Genomic DNA, 18753 nt, shown 5'->3' on the forward strand with positions numbered 1-18753 from the left:
GGCACAGCATTTGTACTGTACACAGGCTGGGCACAGCATTTGTACTGTACACAGGCTGGGCACTGCATTTCTACTGTACACAGGCTGGGCACAGCATTTGTACTGTACACAGGCTGGGCACAGCATTTGTACTGTATACAGGCTGGGCACAGCATTTGTACTGTACACAGCTGGGCACTGCATTTGTACTGTACACAGGCTGGGCACAGCATTTCTTCTGTATACAGGCTGGGCACAGCATTTCTTCCGTACACAGGCTGGGCACAGCATTTCTACTGTATACAGGCTGGGCACTGCATTTGTACCGTATACAGGCTGGGCACAGCATTTGTACCGTATACAGGCTGGGCACAGCATTTGTACCGTACACAGGCTGGGCACTGCATTTCTACTGTACACAGGCTGGGCACAGCATTTGTACTGTATACAGGCTGGGCACTGCATTTCTACTGTATACAGCTGGGCACTGCATTTGTACTGTATACAGGCTGGGCACAGCATTTGTACTGTATACAGCTGGGCACTGCATTTGTACTGTATATAGGCTGGGCACAGCATTTGGCTGGGCACAGCATTTGTACTGTACACAGGCTGGGCACAGCATTTGTACTGTACACAGGCTGGGCACAGCATTTCTTCTGTACACAGGGTGGGCACAGCATTTGTACTGTACACAGGCTGGGCACTGCATTTCTACTGTACACAGCTGGGCACAGCATTTGTACCGTATACAGGCTGGGCACAGCATTTGTACTGTACACAGTGTGGGCACAGCGTTTGTACTGTACACAGGGTGGGCACTGCATTTCTTCTGTACACAGCTGGGTACAGCAATTCTTCTGTATACAGGCTGGGCACAGCATTTTATTGCATACAGGCCCACTCAGACCATCTTTCTTCTTCATGTGAGTTTTAGTAGAATTCCCAACAAGGACTTAGTTCATTTCAAGCAGTCTATTAAATCGACAGAGTTGTTCACAGCGTCCCTTTATTATTTTCTCCGGATTTGAGGGTCAGCAGTGATGGCCCAATCTTCATGTTATTGATAATTTGTGGGCTTATCTTTTTTCTTTTTTGTCTAATGGGACTGAGCTAAGGATTATAAATTTTATTGATTATGCCAAAAAAGCAGCTGCTGTCTTAGTTGACTTTATTGCTTTCCAATGTACAGCTTTATTGATTTCTGTTGAGTTTTTATTGTTTCTCCTCCCCTGCTTACTTAGCCTCTCAGTTTTAGGCATTTCTTCTGCACGGATGTGATGCCCTTTCAATGCCATCAGTGCTATAGTTCCCTCCTAAGTGCTGCTTCTGCATCTCATAGATTTTGTATTTTTTTCATTTAGTTCAAAATATTTTTATTTATTTATTTATTTTTATTGAAAAAAAATTCCTCCTCCTCCCAGCATCCCATTTCCCTCCCCCTCCTCCCATTTCCTTCCTCCTCCTCCCACTCCTCTCCCCCTCCCTCTCCAGTCCGAAGAGCAGTCAGGGTTCCCTGCCCTGTGGATTTTTAAAAAATTCTCTTGAGGTTTTTTTTCTTTGACCTATGTGGTTTTAGAACTATCTCATCTGAACTTGTCATATGCTCTTGTGCATCAACAGACATGCATTTTCCCAAAGTGCAATGAAAGAATTGTTCCTCCTGATAAACAAAATTGTATGTGTTGAGCCTTTAATGGCGAGGGAGGCTGGAAAATGAGAAAGGAAGCAAAAGTTATTGAGTCATTTTTAAAGTCTGGTCAACTGTGCTAGTTTATAGAGTGAACGTATGCCAACATTAAAACATCCATATAATTGAACCACTATAGAAATGATAAAATTAGTGATGGATTGGAGAGAATAACTACATTAGAGGCAACTCTGATGAGCAATATTAGCTTTCTATGGTTTAAGAGGGACAGGAGAGTTCACTCAGTGGTTGCAAACATTTGTTCTCCCAGCTGAAGAGAACAGTGATCGAGTATTGCTCAGTCTCCACTACTGTGTCTGTAACACTCTTGCACTGAAGGCTCAGGGAGGTCGTGGAAGAGGGGTTGAACATTGTAAAAGCCAGAGGACCAGGAAGTCAGTTGTGAGATTGTGTCTCCTAGAAATGCCTGGGAAGCGGTACTCATGAAGTGTCAATAACACGAGAGCCTAAACAAGATCTGAGCAAGGAAGGACTTGATAGCAGTAGACATACTAACATGGACAGGGAAGCTCTTCCCCAGGACCAACCCTAGAGAAAGAACTACAGGCCACCAAGAATTGCTGATAGTAGGAGAAATAGTCTTCCTTAGGGAAAAACCCCTGTCAGTTATCCAATACCACATGATCAGTCACACATGTGTAGGACTAAATGGATATTTATATATTTAGGAATATATGTGCATGTGTATACACACGCACACACACATTCATATCATTTATAAACACAGCCTGCTGCATTCATTTTGTGTTGCTCATTTGTATAGGATTGGCCACTTAAGACTGGATCACTTCTCAGGGGCTCATCCCTAGGGAAGACTGATTCTTCCTCCTCATCAATCTTTCATTGCCGATAGCACTCATCTAGGGACGGGGCCTTGTGGGATTTCCCCATCCACATTGATGTGTCGGTTGGTGTTACCATCTTACAAGTCTTGTTTAGGCAGCTGTAACATTGAGATTTCATGGGTGCTGTTTCCCTCTCATGTAGACAACACTATTCTTGGAGTAAACACCATGGTCCTTTGGCTCTTACAGTCTTTCCACATGATCAACAATGTTCTTTAGGTTTAGAGATTGTACTACAGATTAATCAGCTAGTGTTAGACAGCCTGTGGTCAGTTGTCCTCTGCATCTTGTCCAGCTGTGTCTTTCTGTAATGGTCTCCGCCTGCTGTAAAAGGAAGTTTCTTTGTTGAGGGATGAGGACTCCATTCACCCAGCAAAGGCAGCATGGGAACTGAGTAATCAGCTTTCACAATCAACGCAGCTCTGTTTCCTTAAGAAGGTTGCCCACAGCGTGCTGTGATATTAGCAACCTGGCTGAGTAAGCAGACCTTTCTAGAGCTCATCTAGTCAGGCCTTGTATTCACCAGCAGTCAGCTCTGTGTGTATCTATGCGAACTTTGCTTAATAGTGTAAGTTAATTTGGCTAAATATTATATGAACCAATATAAAATACAAGAGCAAAATGATGTTTCTCAGAAAATGAACTTTAACACTTTAGAAAAACTTCTTGAGAATGTGCCAACAAAAATTGCTTTTAAGTGTATGTGGATGATACAACCATAAGTCGCTGTAAAACTTGTAGAAACTTCATAAGGATTCTGCACTCATATTAAGGTAGCTATAATCTACATTAAAGTTATCAGTCTATTAAACTATGAAAGTATGTTTTACGATAGAAAGATGGTATCAGTACCAATTATCAAAACAACTCCTACATAAAATCAGCAGCTGTGAATATGTGTCGATATGCTGAAATGAAAATAACCTTCATAGAATTTTTATAGCACCACGGAGGAATCAACTTTTTAAATTCATGATCAACTGTCCAATGTGATCATTCTGGCTAAGTATCTTTGCCATGTCTGTCATTACAAAGTCCGAGCACTCCACCCCTGTTCATTAACTTAAAGGGCGTTATGACTTGTAACAGATTTTTCTCTGCTAGATTTTAGGAATGACTGACTTTAGTCATAAGGAATTACCCTCTTCTTCCTTTGTCTTCCATACATTTTTCTTAGGCTGGCCCCTGGCAGAATTGCAAAAATGGCTTCATTATGTCTAGGAGTAGACCAAATCCTGTCCATTCTTTGGAACCGGAACGCTTCTCCAGAACCCCCTCTGTGGATACCACATGTTTCACTGTCTGAAGTGGGTCATGCTTAACCTGTCCCTATTCAGAGCCCATTGGTCTTTAACCCTGCAGGTAGAGTCAGAGCTGGGTCATTTGAGGCAGGGACAAGTCCCTTCATGAAGCCTGGCCTGGTTGGATTGTTGTCAACTTGACACATACTGAGTCACAGGGCAAGAGGAACCTCAACTGAGAAAATCCCTGTAGGCCAATCTTTGTGGTATTTTCTTGATTGATGCTTGACGTGGGAGGGTCCAGGCCCCTGTCAACCCAGAGCAGGTGTTCCTGGGAGATATAAGAAAGACAGTTGACCAATGTCTGGAGGATAAACCAGTTAACTGTATTCCTCCATGGCCTCTGCTTTAGTTCTTGCCGTCAGGTTCCTGCCCTGCTTGAGTTCCTGCCTTGACTTTCCTCAGTGATGGACTGGGATCAGAACATAGGCACCCTTTTCTCTCCGCGTTGATTTTGGTCATGTCTTTATCACAGATAGTAAGCAAGCTAGGGCAAAACTGCTAGCAATAAGTCATGGGCAAGCTTGCTGGTGACATGGCAGTCATTCTTAAAGTGACAGGAGATATTTCATGCAATGCACTGCCCTTTAAGCTTTTGATAAGGGTATACTTGTGAGTATTCCCCATGCATCCATAGGGTGTTGTTGTCCAGGAATGTGTTCATTTACTTCACAATGGACACTCACTGTGAGGGGCAGGTTGTCTTGCCCTTCTGAAAAACTGTAGGAAGTCTAGCAGTCTTCCCACCTCTGCATGGACAGGTCAGCAGCAATCTGGGGTAGCTGATGATTGTGGTGGTCCAGATTCTCATCATTATTTAGTCCCCTTTTCATGTGACTTTGGAGAAAATAAAATAATAGTGCTAATCTATAACCTATTTTTTCCCTCTTGGTCCTAGCCATGAGATTAGGCGTGTAGTTTAAGCGCAGCTAGTCAGGCTCCCTGTTTCCAAGTTTGCAGCAATGTCTTCAGGGAAGGCATGAGGTGCGTGTAGACTCATGAGAGCCATTCTCGGGGTTTTTGTGAGACAGAGTTCGAAACATTTATTGTTTTAGCATGGAAATGAAAGGTAAATGGTAACTTACTTCTGAGATTGCAGAGGGCATCGTGGAGAAGAGAAGAAAGCCTATAGGCAGAGACATGATGGGTAGAAGGTGCAGCACAATCCCAGTTCCAGATTTCTTCTGTACAGCTAGCCACCTCAATGTCCGTGCAGCTAGATGAGCTAAAATACTTCCTGCTTTGTTTGTGCGAGTGTGAGTTGGGTTCCCGCCACCTGTAGTTCTGTATCTGAGAAGATATCTGAGGATGGTTCTGTGATATTCATGATATTCGTTAGAAGGTTCACTTCCATACTTAATGTGCTCAATGAACCCCCATGGTCCACGGTGATGGGCCCGCTCATGTTCATGGGTTTAACTCATGACCATAGGAAAAATAACCTCAATCTGGAAATGGTCAGCGGCCAGTTTAAGTACGGTAGCTTCCAACAAGTGTTTCTGGGAAGTGAGTTGAGAGACTTTTCTTTTTTCCTGAGAGATGTATACGAAGGCATTTATTTTGATAATACCTAAGAACACTTACTAGATTGAATGGAGTAGTTTTTAAATAGCTGAACTTGAGTTACTGTTGGTGAAGCTGATCTGGTATCAGTAGTTGCCTGTCTGGATTACCCATAGTTGATGAAATATAACCATAAGAAAGCTGGGTGATGGTGGTGTACACCTTTAATCCCAGCACTTGGAAGGGAGAGGCAGGTGGTTCTCTGAGTTTGAGGTCAGCCGGGTCTCAGAGTGAACTGAGTTCCAGGACAGCCGTGGCTACATAGAGAAACCCTGTCTCATAAATAAATAAATAATAAATAAATAAATACGTAAATAAAAATTTAAAAAAGTGCTGCACTCTTATCTTAGGCCCTTTAAGTGTGAGATTCACACACTCAGGGGACCTTCCTGTTTTATGCTTAAAGTGTATCTGAGTAGAATTCTAGTTAATAATTCTGTGTCTGGCATTGCCATAATAAAGTAGTTAGAACTTTGAACCTTACTATATCCAGGAACATTGGGGTTGGTGGAGCACCGACTAAATGGAACCTGAATTGGATAAGTGTGCCAGAAACCACCGTTTCTTCCACTTTCTAAGATGTTAGTAAAGTTACAACTTTTCCTGGTTTCTTCAAAGACAAATAAGGGACAAACGCAGAGCGACAGAATGGGCCTGATACAGTTTTAGGACGAGAATGTGGAGTTAATGTAGTAAAACAAATGTCTCAGGGTAGCAGCCCTTTAGTTCTTTAACTGTATTGAAAGTGTGCGCCGACACCAACCGTGTAATGGCTGTCTTGAGACAGGGAAATGACCCTGCTCCAGTATGCCCTGGTGTGCACCCAATGGAGTGTGTTCCTTGTCTCAGCGTGCTGTGGGCCGACAACAAAATTGTCTGTTGTTCAAGGGCATTGATAATAAAAACGGAGTGGACACAAATAAAACTTTCATACTTTGTGACTAGCACTGAATAATTTGGGGTTTCTAAAAATGGGAAGGCATTTGATAATCTTCCAAGCTGTGGACCATCTGCAAACCAATTCCGTCTGCTTGGAGTCAGATACGGGAAGAATCAGGAGTCAGACTTAAAAGGGCTCTTTTGACAAAGCAGGACAGATGATGCTGCACCCAGGAGAATGACAGGCTGCCAAGACTTGGTCAGCGACTTTACTTTAAGGATGTTTTGCCATATGGTTTTCTCGGAAGGCTAAGAATCAGGTCTCAACGTCTAGCACATACACATTAATAAATCATGTTCTTGAACCCAAGGGCAAGCTCTCTCTGCATCTGGGAAGTAGAATTCAAGTGGAGCTGAGGGAAGGAAGGAAGGGAACTGACCTGGGCTGTGAGTAGTTGGGGAAAGGTGTGTGTTTTGGGAAGGATAGTTGATACAGTATTTTCTAGGGTTGCAAGGCTCTAGTGAGTTTTCTATGACCTCTATCAGGGAAGTATTTCCACCAAATAAAAAAAGACATCCCTATAGGAGTGATGAATTTCAGAGTTAAAGACAATTAAATCAGTTGGGGAGAGATTTGGAAGTGTGGCAATCATTTCTTTACAAACTGACTTTGCTGCTAGGAAAGAAGGCACATCGTCCCATTTTTCCCATGTTATGACATTCCATTAGCATTTAAAGCGAAATGAAGACTTCCAGTGGTGAGCAAGAGCTGGAAGATTCTAGCAAGGGTCTACCCAGAGTAACAGTGCCAGCAGCTCTTCCTTTATCCTGGAATAGCCACATCTGAGTTTTCAAGAGACAATACCCTATGAGAAAGAGACTAGATACTTTAGAAGGAACTTTAAAAAGTTAGTAACCCCATTTAATATCTTAATATTTATCTAATTGTATATGCTATATATTAAATATCTTAATATTTATTTAATTATATACACGACATACCAATAATATAATTAATATTATTGAAATAAATATTTAGATATTTATCATATCCTTCCATCCAATATGCATTGATTAGTATTTGATATTACTGGCCTTGGATACTGAATTCAATCATCCCTCCTGGGCCAGCTTCTTGAGTATCTGAGACCACATGCATGTGGCACTGTGTTCAGCTTTTAAATAAGTCCAGGGTATTAAATAAACAAAAGGGCACCTATGATTATTAATTAACCAATTAATTTTGGAGCCAGAAGAGAAACCAAGAACTTGGAACATACTAGGCAGATGTTGTGCTGCTGAGCTGCCCCACCAGTCCTGGCATTTGCCCTGAAGGTTCCAGTGGAAAGCACCACTGCTCCTTGCTGAGTTTGAGAACACTTTGAGAACCAGTTCTGCCTCAGAGAAAAAGAGGCATTCACAGAGCTAGAGGGCATGTGGCCCCGAAAAGCATGGTACAGGCTAGTATTCTTCAGAGAGATCATGTCATATATTATTTAAGAAGAAGATAACTGTTGCAGATCTTGGACACAGGTGTAGTATTGAGCTCTTTGTTTCCTGAGATATTTTGAGCCTGAAAGATTCAAAGGACAGCAGAATCTAGAAGCAAAGCCTAAAAGGACTGTTTGAGGCAAAGGCTGGAGGAGGTGGCGTAGGAGGACCAAGCATTCAGGAAACTCTCACCCAGGCAGGTGCTCAGAAGGCAGAGATGGAGCTGGGGTGAGAAAGCAGGGGCCGTGTAACAAACTGCATGTCCTGATTTATGTGGGCCTTTGCTTCTGAGAACTCAGTTTTAATTGAATGGTTGACTTTCTCAGAGACACAGCCCTTACTAATGAAAAACAACCTCTGGGGAACTTTATGTGTAGGAAAGACAAAGCAGGTGCAGTACCTATGGGGGCCCTGCCTCCCTGCAGTCTAGTCTGGTGTGACGTGCACCTCTGGGGCCCTGCCTGCATGCAGTCTGGTGCTGATGTGCACCTCTGGGGCCCTGCCTCCATGCAGTCTGGTGTGATGTGCACCGGGGTCTGACCATTGGCCACTGTTATCTCATTTTGTGGCTTTGGAGTCCTTAACCTTTTGCCAGGCTGGCAATCTAGAGGTTCCTCGTCAGAGCATTAGAACTGAAGGCTAATTGCTATTGCTGTGGCCCCAGGCTGGAGCTCGGGTGCAGGGGTGGGAAAGGACACACTGCCTTGTATGTACTGTCTTGGTGATCAGCAGCACACCGTTAATCCAGAACCTTTACTGAACCAGAAATTCAACAGTGGACTTGGTAGAGAGGCTCTCAGGCTCAGTGTTTGATGTTTGTACCCTTGAAAGGCTTAGATTCATAGGCTAACCCCAAATTAATAATTTGGTATCAGAGCCCACAGAGTCCTATAACAAAGTAAGGGCTGACTCCCCGGGTTGGCCTGAGCAGCTCAAACGCTGGAAAAGTCTGTTTCTCCACTATTCTGCTCTTATAACCCCCCTGCCTCCCCAGTGAGCTCTCCCTAGAAGTTATGCATGCGTTTGGAGAAACAGCCCTGAAACATCTGCCCCCCACTCCAGGAAAATGTAGGCAACCCTTACCGCGGTTTCTCCTCTGGAGTTTTTGGGAAGTCTTCCTGAGGTATATATTTAATATTATTTGGGAACAATATAAACAGCATTAGCATAGGGCTAACCTTGTACAAATTAATACTTAATAAATTTTACTTGAGGAAAGTAAATGAGCTGGGAAGAAAGCTGACTTGCCGGAAGCATTTATTAAACTCTTTACCTTCATGGGGCACTGAGCTAGGGATGGTACAAAATACGTTAGCAGATGTGACTTGTGCCCTTGAGACCCAGGGCAGCATTTGCAAGTGCATTCTTGTGTGAAGTGTGAAATTTACCTCTGTTGTCATTCTCAGGCTGACAAACAAGTAAATAGTGGTTGGGGCAAGAGTAATGGTGGCCATCAGAAGGCTAGCATGCAGGGTGTGCCATTATCACTCCATGCTCCTGGAATCACTTTCCAATACTGTATTGTGGTGTAGTATACACCTAGGTGTAGTGTAATTAGCATAGCATAGCATAGTTATTCTTCTAAGGCGCTTGTGTTTATAGGTATAAATACATTTTTAAAAGATTTATTTTTGGTACATTCTTTGTCTCTGCCAGGCATGTTAAGGTCTGGGTTGGAAATATTATTTTGGCTGAAGAATGTTTTTTTTGCAGGGCAGGGGGCTTTGGGGGAGGTCCAAGATTTTCATTACAATGGGAAGGATTGTTGAAGCCTGTCTGGTCCCTGACAAAGTTGGGAACTGGAAGCTGAGATCTGGTCTTTCTTGGGCCTCTGCTTTTTTGTGTTCCTAAATCTGCCAGCTTCCTTTAGTTTCCTCTTTTCATATGTGGCCTGGGGTCCTGCCTGTCATCGCTGACAGAAACACTTTTATTTTGAGATAATTTTAGATTTGCAGAGAAGTTGCTAAAGTAGTATGGAGGATTCCCTTGCGCACTCTAAACTGGTTTCACTGTTACCCTCTTTTGTCCTAGGGGCTTTGCTCTTCACAGGCGATGGGTCTGGGGGCTGGAGGGAGGGAATGGGGTATGGACAATAACCTCCCTCTAACTTCCAAGGTATTTCTAAATGTGGAGTAGATATTAGTGACCTAATGTTTTTGTTTTTCAATTGGAAATTTTAAAACGTTCTTCAGGTAATGGCAGCAGCGGGCTCAAAGGTGTTGGGCGCTAGTGGTTGTGTTCCTGCCATGGCAGAATTGAGTGCAGGGAGGATTTTGATGTGAGAGTCCTTGCTGGGGATCTTGAAATACTGTTTCTTGATTTTTTTATTTACTTAGCATTTACTGATTGTTCCATAAGTGTAGTCCACGATACTCTCTGGCGATACCAAGTTGAGCTTTACATAGGGGTCTTTGACCAACAGTGTACAAAGCTGTGGAGGAGGCCCATAGCGTGTGCTGTGGAGGAGGCCCATAGCGTGTGCTGTGGAGGAGGCCCATACCATGTGCTGTGGAGGAGGCCCATACCGTGTGCTGTGGAGGAGGCCCATAGCGTGTGCTGTGGAGGAGGCCCATACCGTGTGCTGTGGAGGAGGCCCATAGCGTGTGCTGTGGAGGAGGCCCATACCGTGTGCTGTGGAGGAGGCCCATAGCGTGTGCTGTGGAGGAGGCCCATAGCGTGTGCTGTGGAGGAGGCCCATAGCGTGTGCTGTGGAGGAGGCCCATACCGTGTGCTGTGGAGAGCGGGGAAGGAGCCCTTGCTGCCCTCCCTGATGGCGCAGTCTTCATTAGGCTGCAGCACCTGCAAGGAACACTCGTGGCAGATGGAAGCAATCTGTCTGTTTAGTCCAAACTTATAATTACAGCAGCCTAGGTAAATCTAGGGGCGAGTCGCTGCTTTGTCACTTCACCAACAGGCAGGTACGTTGTTCCCCGTGAGTGGAGCTAAAACAGTCATTAAATGCGGCGATGGCTGTGTTTGTCTTCCCAGGGCCACCCGCTGCTCTCCTTTACCTGCTTGTTGTTACAGTGCATAAATTCCTTACTTAGAACAATAAAGTATATGTATTTATAATGCAATTTCAAATTCAGACCCGTATAAACAAAGGCCAGGGCATATACCTATTCTGAGAACTACACATACAGTGTATACTCAAGCATATCACATTTTACAGCCTTCTTATTTAATTAGACTTCAGTCATAACAAGGCAATGAAGTAAGTATTTCACTGTTGTCTTTTACATTTTATATAAAAATTAGAGTAGATATCCACACTTTCTAGAAAATATATATAGAACCTCTCAAAATATGTACCCCACTATTTTATTTAAGTGATGTTGCTTAGGAAAAAAATATACATTTACACTGTAAAGGTGCCAATCTACAACTGTGCTTTGGAGTAGAGTATGGGTTATTGCCGTTGATATTTTTGTTTCTGCATTCTTACACTGAGTGCACAGAGAGACTACTTTGTTACTTGGTGCTCCATTGGTTCATCACCTAACCTGCTCTGCCTTTCTCTATGGTTCTTGGAAGATGCTCTGGAAATGGGGACATGGCATCATAGTAGATTGGAAACTCCAAGTCCATACCAACAGTTTCTGTAGAAACATTTCTTGTCACTAGGCCCTTCTGCCATGCATGTATCTGTTAGGGAACACAGACTGTGTTTAACCAGTTCATTTAAAGTTCCTTCTGCAAACCCAGGCATTTATCTCCCTGTGTTAAGTATTAGTTGACTGAGAGCAAGTTCCCATAAGCACAACTCACAACAGAGCAATGAAGACAATCAAAATAGCAGATGGACAGATTTGGAGAATGTGAGGACTCCACGCCATCCTAACAGCAGTAGGTGACACCACTGTCTCCAGCTTACAATGTGCTAGTATCTGAGTCTCATTTCCTGTTAGAGATCCAGGAGGAGACATAGAAAGTGACGTACCAGATACAAATCTATGATCCAAACACTTGTGACATATTAAATTGCACATCAGTTTGACCCAGCAGCAGGCTTGCCAGTTAAGATACCATGTAGTTATCAGTGTGGAGAAATCCATTCTGACGAGCTGAAAACTTTGACTGATTCTTCTTCAATGAAATTAAAACTTCATCTTTTTTTTTTTAAATTTCAGAGCAGTGGTGGCAGAAGTTGGTTTAGTGACTCCCATTGCATATTCAGTTTGTTGAATTCTGCTGTGAGGGCTTCAAGCAGTGATGTCACCAAACCAGTTGTGAAACAGGTAAGAACCGGGTATCATTCTTTATCCATTCCTCTGTTGTGGGGCACCTGTGCTGGCTCTAATTAACACCCGTGTGTGAGGGTCTCTGTTGTAGGTTGGCTCAAACTCCTCTGGGCAAATTCCTAGGGCTGGTAGAGCTGGATCATATGGTAGATCTATTTTTAGTTTATTTTTGGGAAATCTCCACACTGATTTCCATAGTGACTGAACTAATTTACCTCCTCATCAGCAACATATAAAGGTCCCTTTGCATCCCCGTCAGCATTTGTCACTGTTGTCTTAATGACTGCCATTCTGACTGGGGTGAGAGAGAATCTCAATGCAATTTTACTTTGTGTTTCTCTGATGGTTAGTAAGCTTGAACATTTTTTCATGTTTATTGCCCATTTATACGTCTTCTTTTGAGAACTGTCTTCAGCTCATTTCTTTTGTCTATGTTATTTGACTTCTTTAGTTCTTTGGAGCTCCTCATTTGTTGTAGATATCAATCAATCTTCTGTCCGCTAGTAATGTTTTCCTCCTGTTCCGTGAACCGTCTCGTGTCCTGACTAGCTGTTTCCACTACGCGGGAGCGTTTTAATTCCATGAGATGTCTTTTGCCCATGGTTGGCCTTATTTCCTGAGCAGTAGAATTCCTGTTTAGAAAGCCGTGTCCACCTGTACTTTCAACCCCTCGTCTACATTCTGGCTTCACCATTTTCTAAAGAAAGTTGTCAGCGCGCATCTGCATGTTGGCGTCACACGAGCTATCGCCTCCTCTGTAACCTGGGAAACCTTTGCCTCTCATCATTTTTCCTTCATTTTCCACCAACAGCTTTATGGTTCCATCACTTATATTCTCATTTATATTATCTCTCCGTTTTATATTAGCTTTTTCAAATGAGGTAGGGTCGTAGTCAAGGTTTCTAGTTATTCCAGTGTCTTTATTTTTACCTGTTGGATTATGCTAGTGACTTTGAGACAATCATGATTTTGTAGGAGGAGGTTTATTTTGGGGGCACTCTGTTCTGTTCCATATTTGTTCTTTGATAGTCTTGTACCATTTATAAATATATTTTTTTCCGTATATGTTTGTGTGTATAATGTATGTGTGTGAGTATGGGAATGTGTGTGGAGGTCAGAGTACAACTTCCAGGACTTGGTTCTCTCCTTCCATTGTGGTTCTGAGGACCACACTCAGGTCCTTAAGTTTACACAGTGAGTGTTTGTATATCCACTGAGCCACCTCTCTGGCTTGCACCATTTTTAATAGTTGTTATCATACAGGTGGCTGTTCCATAAGTCACATGAAATCTATGGACAGTTTTGAAATATATATATATATATATATATATATATATATATATGCTATTAAAAGTAGTAAGTATGTGTGTTTAGCTATTGATATCTGAAAAGAAAAATTTATATACAAAATCCAAGGAAAACATTTAAGTGCAATGTTGCACTTAGCTCTATGCAGTACAGCCTCATCTTTATTTCTGCAGCAAATGAGAGTGCCTGCTCTTTACAAGAAAGGAGAAGGAATGCTGTGATCAGAGCCCATGACGCTCTTGCCGTCTGGGAGAGGACAGTTTACTTTGCTCCTGGCTAGTCAGCTTTCTGTCTCTGTAATGAAATAAATGAGAAATGTAACTTATGTAGAGAAAAACATTTATTAAAGTGTTGTTTTGATTTCTGCTTTCAGGAATTCCAATCCAAGGTTGGGTAGGTCCATTGCTTTGGGCATCTGGTAGAAGTGCTGGGTGGCAAAAATGGGGGCCATCTCATCACTAGTGTTGATTGCTTGCATCAGGAACCAGGAATCCAAGATAGGGAGGGAAATAGACCAGGCACGTCTCTGCAAGGGCATGCCCCCAATGACCTATGGCCCTTTCAGAAGACCCTGCCTCTTAAAGGTCTTATCATCTTCCCATAGCACTCTCTTGGGTCCCAAGCCTTTAACACACGGGCCATTAGGGGACAACCTTTTTAAGCCATAGCAGCCTTTATATGCCATTTTTATAATGTTTCTTTTATGTAACAACCAAAGTTGTTAGAGAATTATAAAGCCCAAAACCCTCAGAGGAAGGACTTTCCTGAAGCTTACTATTCTCCATGGGTCTCATAATATTTCATAAATATACACGCATTTGCATGCATGTCTGCTGACTGAGAATAAGAGGTGAATATTTGACCCATTGTCTAAAGGCATTCACTCAATTATAGAAACCGAACAGCGGCCATAATTCACCCTGTGTGTGTTGTCAGATATGAAAAGTTATCTGTCTTAAGCTTTTTTATATGCTAACCAGAAAGGCATTTAGCTGCATACATGATCCCCAAGGTAGATGCTTTTATTTTTTGTGGGTATATATATATATAAAATTATAGTGCTGTGTGAAGTGTTTGTAAATGTTTGGCTGCTTTATGTGAGCATTTATCCACTTAGAGGAGACATTTGCCACAGAAAGGCCATCCTGGATCTCATTTTAAGTATCGTGATGTTTTTCTATGGGGAATATAGGTTTTGAGAGAGAAACCATTATTTTTGGTAAATATTTAATATTTTCCACATATTTTTCTGTATGAATAGTAAAATAATTATATGCCGAGGTTTTAAAATGTGATTTCTTATGTTTACCATAATAAAATTATTACCTGTGGTAGAAGGACTACCAGTCTGGAAACTACAGTTTTAATGAATCATTTAGTCATCCCTACAGTCTACTCAAAGTCTACTACTTAGACAACGTGTGCTAAGCTAGGCATAGGCACACAGGATGCAGAGGCAGCATCTTGGACAGCACCCAGGGAGCTGTGTAAGAATCCCTTCTGTAGACTTTACATATGCCTTTAATTGATAACTGGCTTAGAGATTCACTTTCTGAGCATGTCAGTTATTCTTAACCAAGTAAAAACTATTTTTTGGATGAGATATTTATTTGATTATTATCTATTACCAATAAACAGAGTCTTCTGGAGGACTACCCCCATTTCTTCTTCTCTTTTCTATGACTGGCGTGAAGTAAACCAGTAGCGTGAATGGAGGAGCCGCATTCTGTTCCCAGTGCTCACTCCATCTGTCGATGCTGACACGGTGTCTGGATCCCCGTGGGTAGGAGGCATGAGGACAGCCCTAACCTGGACCCAGCTCAGATTAATTCATGAGATAGTTTAAGATAGAACAGGTAGTTTTTGTGGTATTGGTCTTAACATTTTGAGGTATGTTCCAGTGTGATCGGACACTCTGGGTTCAAACTAATCTCTCTTTGGTTCTTATGATATAAACGTTTTTCCTTTATCAAGGCAACAGTGGGAACCTCTCTGAGATTCTCTTTAGAGCTCTCCCAGGGGAAGTCAGTTGAGATGTGAACAGGTAGAAAGAGGGATAATCACAGCTGCCTGTTGATTGCCGTGTGTTCCCTCAATCAGCACGTCTCCTGTTTTCATGATGAGAAATAATCCACAAAACAGGCCAGAATCAAAACCAAATCCAAAGTATAGAAGATTAATTTAAAATGGGTTTCATCCTTTGGCTCTCTGTCTCGTATAATCATCCTATTTTCAGTAACTTTGATAAAAGGTCTATGTACGGTTAATGTGTTTTTCCTCCCTGAGCCCCTGTGTCCCTCCCTCCTTAAACAAGAGCTGGGAGCTCGCAAGATCATGCCATTCTTTTTTTTTTTTTTTTTTTTTTTTTTTTTTTTTTTTAAGATTTATTTATTTATGTATACAGTACCCTGCCTGCAGGCCAGAAGGGGGCACCAGATCTCATTACAGATGGTTGTGAGCCACCATGTGGTTGCTGGGAATTGAACTCAGGACCTCTGGAAGAACAGTCAGTGCTCTTAACCGCTGAGCCATCTCTCCAACCCAAGATCATGCCATTCTTAAGCAGAAGCTCAAAACTAAGAAGGGTTTCTCCTCCATCCCTTTATACTGTGTATAAGAATATGTTTGTTTTATGGTCAGTTTGCTGTTTGATGCTTGGGATTTCTCTCAGGTCTGACTCTTGTGCTAACGAACATGTTCATTTATACCGTGTAATATAGGCATGTTAAATAATTGATGGGACCATGGCAGGTGGAGGGTAGCAGATGTAGTCCCTTTGTTGCTATGGTGACACGTTTGGTTGAGGGCTCCTGTCCATCATTTGGACCACATGGGTATGACACATGTGATGTGATTGTGGTTGCTGTGGTTGGAGGAGAAAGTCAACTTAGGAAGAGGCAGCATTTGAAGCAAATGGATATAAGTTTCAGAAGGTGCTGGAGCAAACTTGCCGAATGACTTACGTCCCTCTGTTAACAGGCTCACTTCCAGCCGATGCATCAGCATGGGGAAGTGACAGATTTGTTTACTTGCTGTTGCAGCAGCATTTGATCATTTATTGCCTAACATGGTTATTGTGTGAGGTTTACATTCCTCCCCGTCATCTTTAGGAGGGCTCCCCGTAAGTGGAACTGGTGCTGTCTTTAGTGGAGAAGCTGAAGGGAAGGACATTTTCTTTATTCTCTGCTAAAAGCAAAATCCCCAAGCCGTTACCAAAAGCCATTTTGTTTTTGTTCTGTTCCAGCAAATATTCATTGAGCAAAAGCTGGAGGCCCCCAAAAGCTGGGAGACAAGCGCACAGAAGATATGGTCCTGCCCCCATGTGTTGGTCGCTAGTTGTTAGTGTGGATCTTGGGGACTGAATCTGGTCCTCGTGCTTGTAAGGTTCAACATGCTACCAGCCGAGCAGTCGCCTTAGCCTCCTCCTAACAGTTACAACAAGCAACACAAAAATAAATACAAACATGGCGCTCTTGATCTTCACCTTTCTTGTCAATGGGCTGGCTAAGTCAAGAGCTATCTTTTTGGGGTATTTTACTCAAATAGTTTCCCATACATTTTTCCTATGTTATTTCTTAAACACTATTAATTAATCTATGCCTGTTTTTATTATTTCTAGTAGGAGTGTTGGGGAAGGAAAAGAATTGTTTGTAGAGAGGCCCTGGAGGAGCCTCTTTTATAGAGGAAGGACTCTGAAATTCAGACCCAGTGAGAACTCAGAGCAGACTGACCGTGGCAGCTCCTTGCCTGGCAGGCCACATTGCTAAGCCAACCTTCTCTAAGCTTCTCCTGGGTTTATGTTATAGTTATTGAAGCAAGGAGAGGCAGTTTCTGATCTGACTCAAATTTCTGGGTGAGGAATTTGATTAGCTTAGCTTCTTTGTGGTCTGGTGGGCAAAGGTGAGAAGCAGTCCAGGCGGGCTACTAGCGTGCCCGGGTGGCTGCCGGCTTCCATCCCTGAACTGAGGCATTGTTGGGCAAAGAAGATCAGCAACCAGGGCAGATGCTTCTAACACATTAGAACTCCCACCCAGAGATGCATAGGTTCCTTAAAGAGCGTTTGTCATTTGTTGAATTAGGGTTTGAAATCTCCCTGTGACATCAGGAATTAAATGTGTCAGAGAAAAGCAATCTGAATGTATCATCATCTGGTAGAAGCCTCTGTGATTCTCAGTTCTAGGAGAATGAGCTGTGGCTGCTGCTGGTGCTGCAGTTCTTCAGTAACACAAGTGTTGTGGATTTAAAAGGTCTGTAATGCCCTAACCATTAGAACGTGGAATTTTAAGTTAAAGAGACATTTTGTCCATCATAAGCCATATTTCTTCTTATTGCATTTATCCATTACCAGAGGAGTTCAGAAACAACCTTGAGATACAGATTCTGAAGGATTACTAGTTTTAAAAATTATTTTATTTGTTGGCTGGGAAACAAGCAAAAAAGCACTTCTTGAAGCGCGTGGTGGTTCACTGCTTACCACCTTGGGCTCTTGCCATTCCATGTCAGGAAGGCTTTGAATGTTGTACATGAGGAAAAAAAGAATAAACACTGTGTGGCCGCAAGCAGCAATCTGAGCACCATTTGCCAGGCATTTCTCATAGCATGCTGAATAGCAGATCCAGGCCAGTGGCTTTCGGGGTGAGTTTTTCTGCCCAGCCTGAGCCCAGTGAGCGAGATCCTAGGCAAAGACGGCAAATACCCTGTTAGTTAACACAGCCACTGCTTTTGAACCTGCTCCTTTTGGTGGCCTAAGGAAAAGCTAATGGGACCGACTGACCTCAGGCCTGGCTGAGTAGTGGTCTGACAAAAAAATAAATCGAGATAAATTATGCTCTGGCCTGGCAGAGCACCCCGTCTCTGTCTCCAGGCTTGATTTATGCAGGAGTGCTTGCTGCTGCCTTTGAACATACAGCAAACAAATTTCCTCTGTTGTATGCAGATTTGAGGGAGGTACCGAAGCAAGTCGCTATTGCATACACATCCAGGGTGCCCAGGGAAACCCATCACCCATTCTGCTGCGATACAGAACTCACATACTTAAACCAAAAGGCGTGAAATGGAACAAATTGGGCCATAAGCCAGGCATGAAATGAATACTAAATGGGAAGGAACCCCCGAAAGTGCTGTAGGAAATCTCCAGTGCTGCTAAAGACCAGAGTAGGAGGTGGGCACTGTGGCATGTGTCCAGCCTGGGGAGCTTGCCGCTTTGACTGTGGTTTTCTAAATTATTTGGGCGTGGGGAGATAGAGGGAAGTGTTGCTTTTATGTTTGGTTGTTTGAGGGGTTGCTGTAAGAATGTTGGGCAGTGTTTATTTTCCCATTCCTTAATCAAAATCTATCACAAAGATTAAAACCAGCAAAATATGGCTTTGTTTCTATCTCGAGAAATATTTTCCACTCAAAGGAATTTTTTCCACTCAAGGGAAGCTGGAAATCAT

General features: G+C 42.8%; 1 protein-coding gene across 3 annotated transcripts in view; it reads left to right on the forward strand.

The window, feature by feature from the left end:
* Fhip1a (FHF complex subunit HOOK interacting protein 1A) overlaps positions 1-18753 on the forward strand; it is a 209443-nt gene that overhangs the window by 76107 nt on the left and 114583 nt on the right. For 2 of the 3 annotated variants that reach the window (XR_005974937.1, XM_041659420.1), the window contains exon 2: positions 11900-12007. The gene's annotated coding sequence lies outside the window, so the exon portion shown is untranslated. Of the gene's footprint in view, positions 1-11899; positions 12008-18753 lie in introns of those variants that run through there. The other variant, XM_041659421.1, reaches the window with a different exon arrangement.

The sequence above is a fragment of the Microtus oregoni genome, unplaced genomic scaffold (assembly GCF_018167655.1).
Source record: "Microtus oregoni isolate MIOR12 unplaced genomic scaffold, Mior012 000010F_ref0000083, whole genome shotgun sequence".
Taxonomy (NCBI): domain Eukaryota; kingdom Metazoa; phylum Chordata; class Mammalia; order Rodentia; family Cricetidae; genus Microtus; species Microtus oregoni.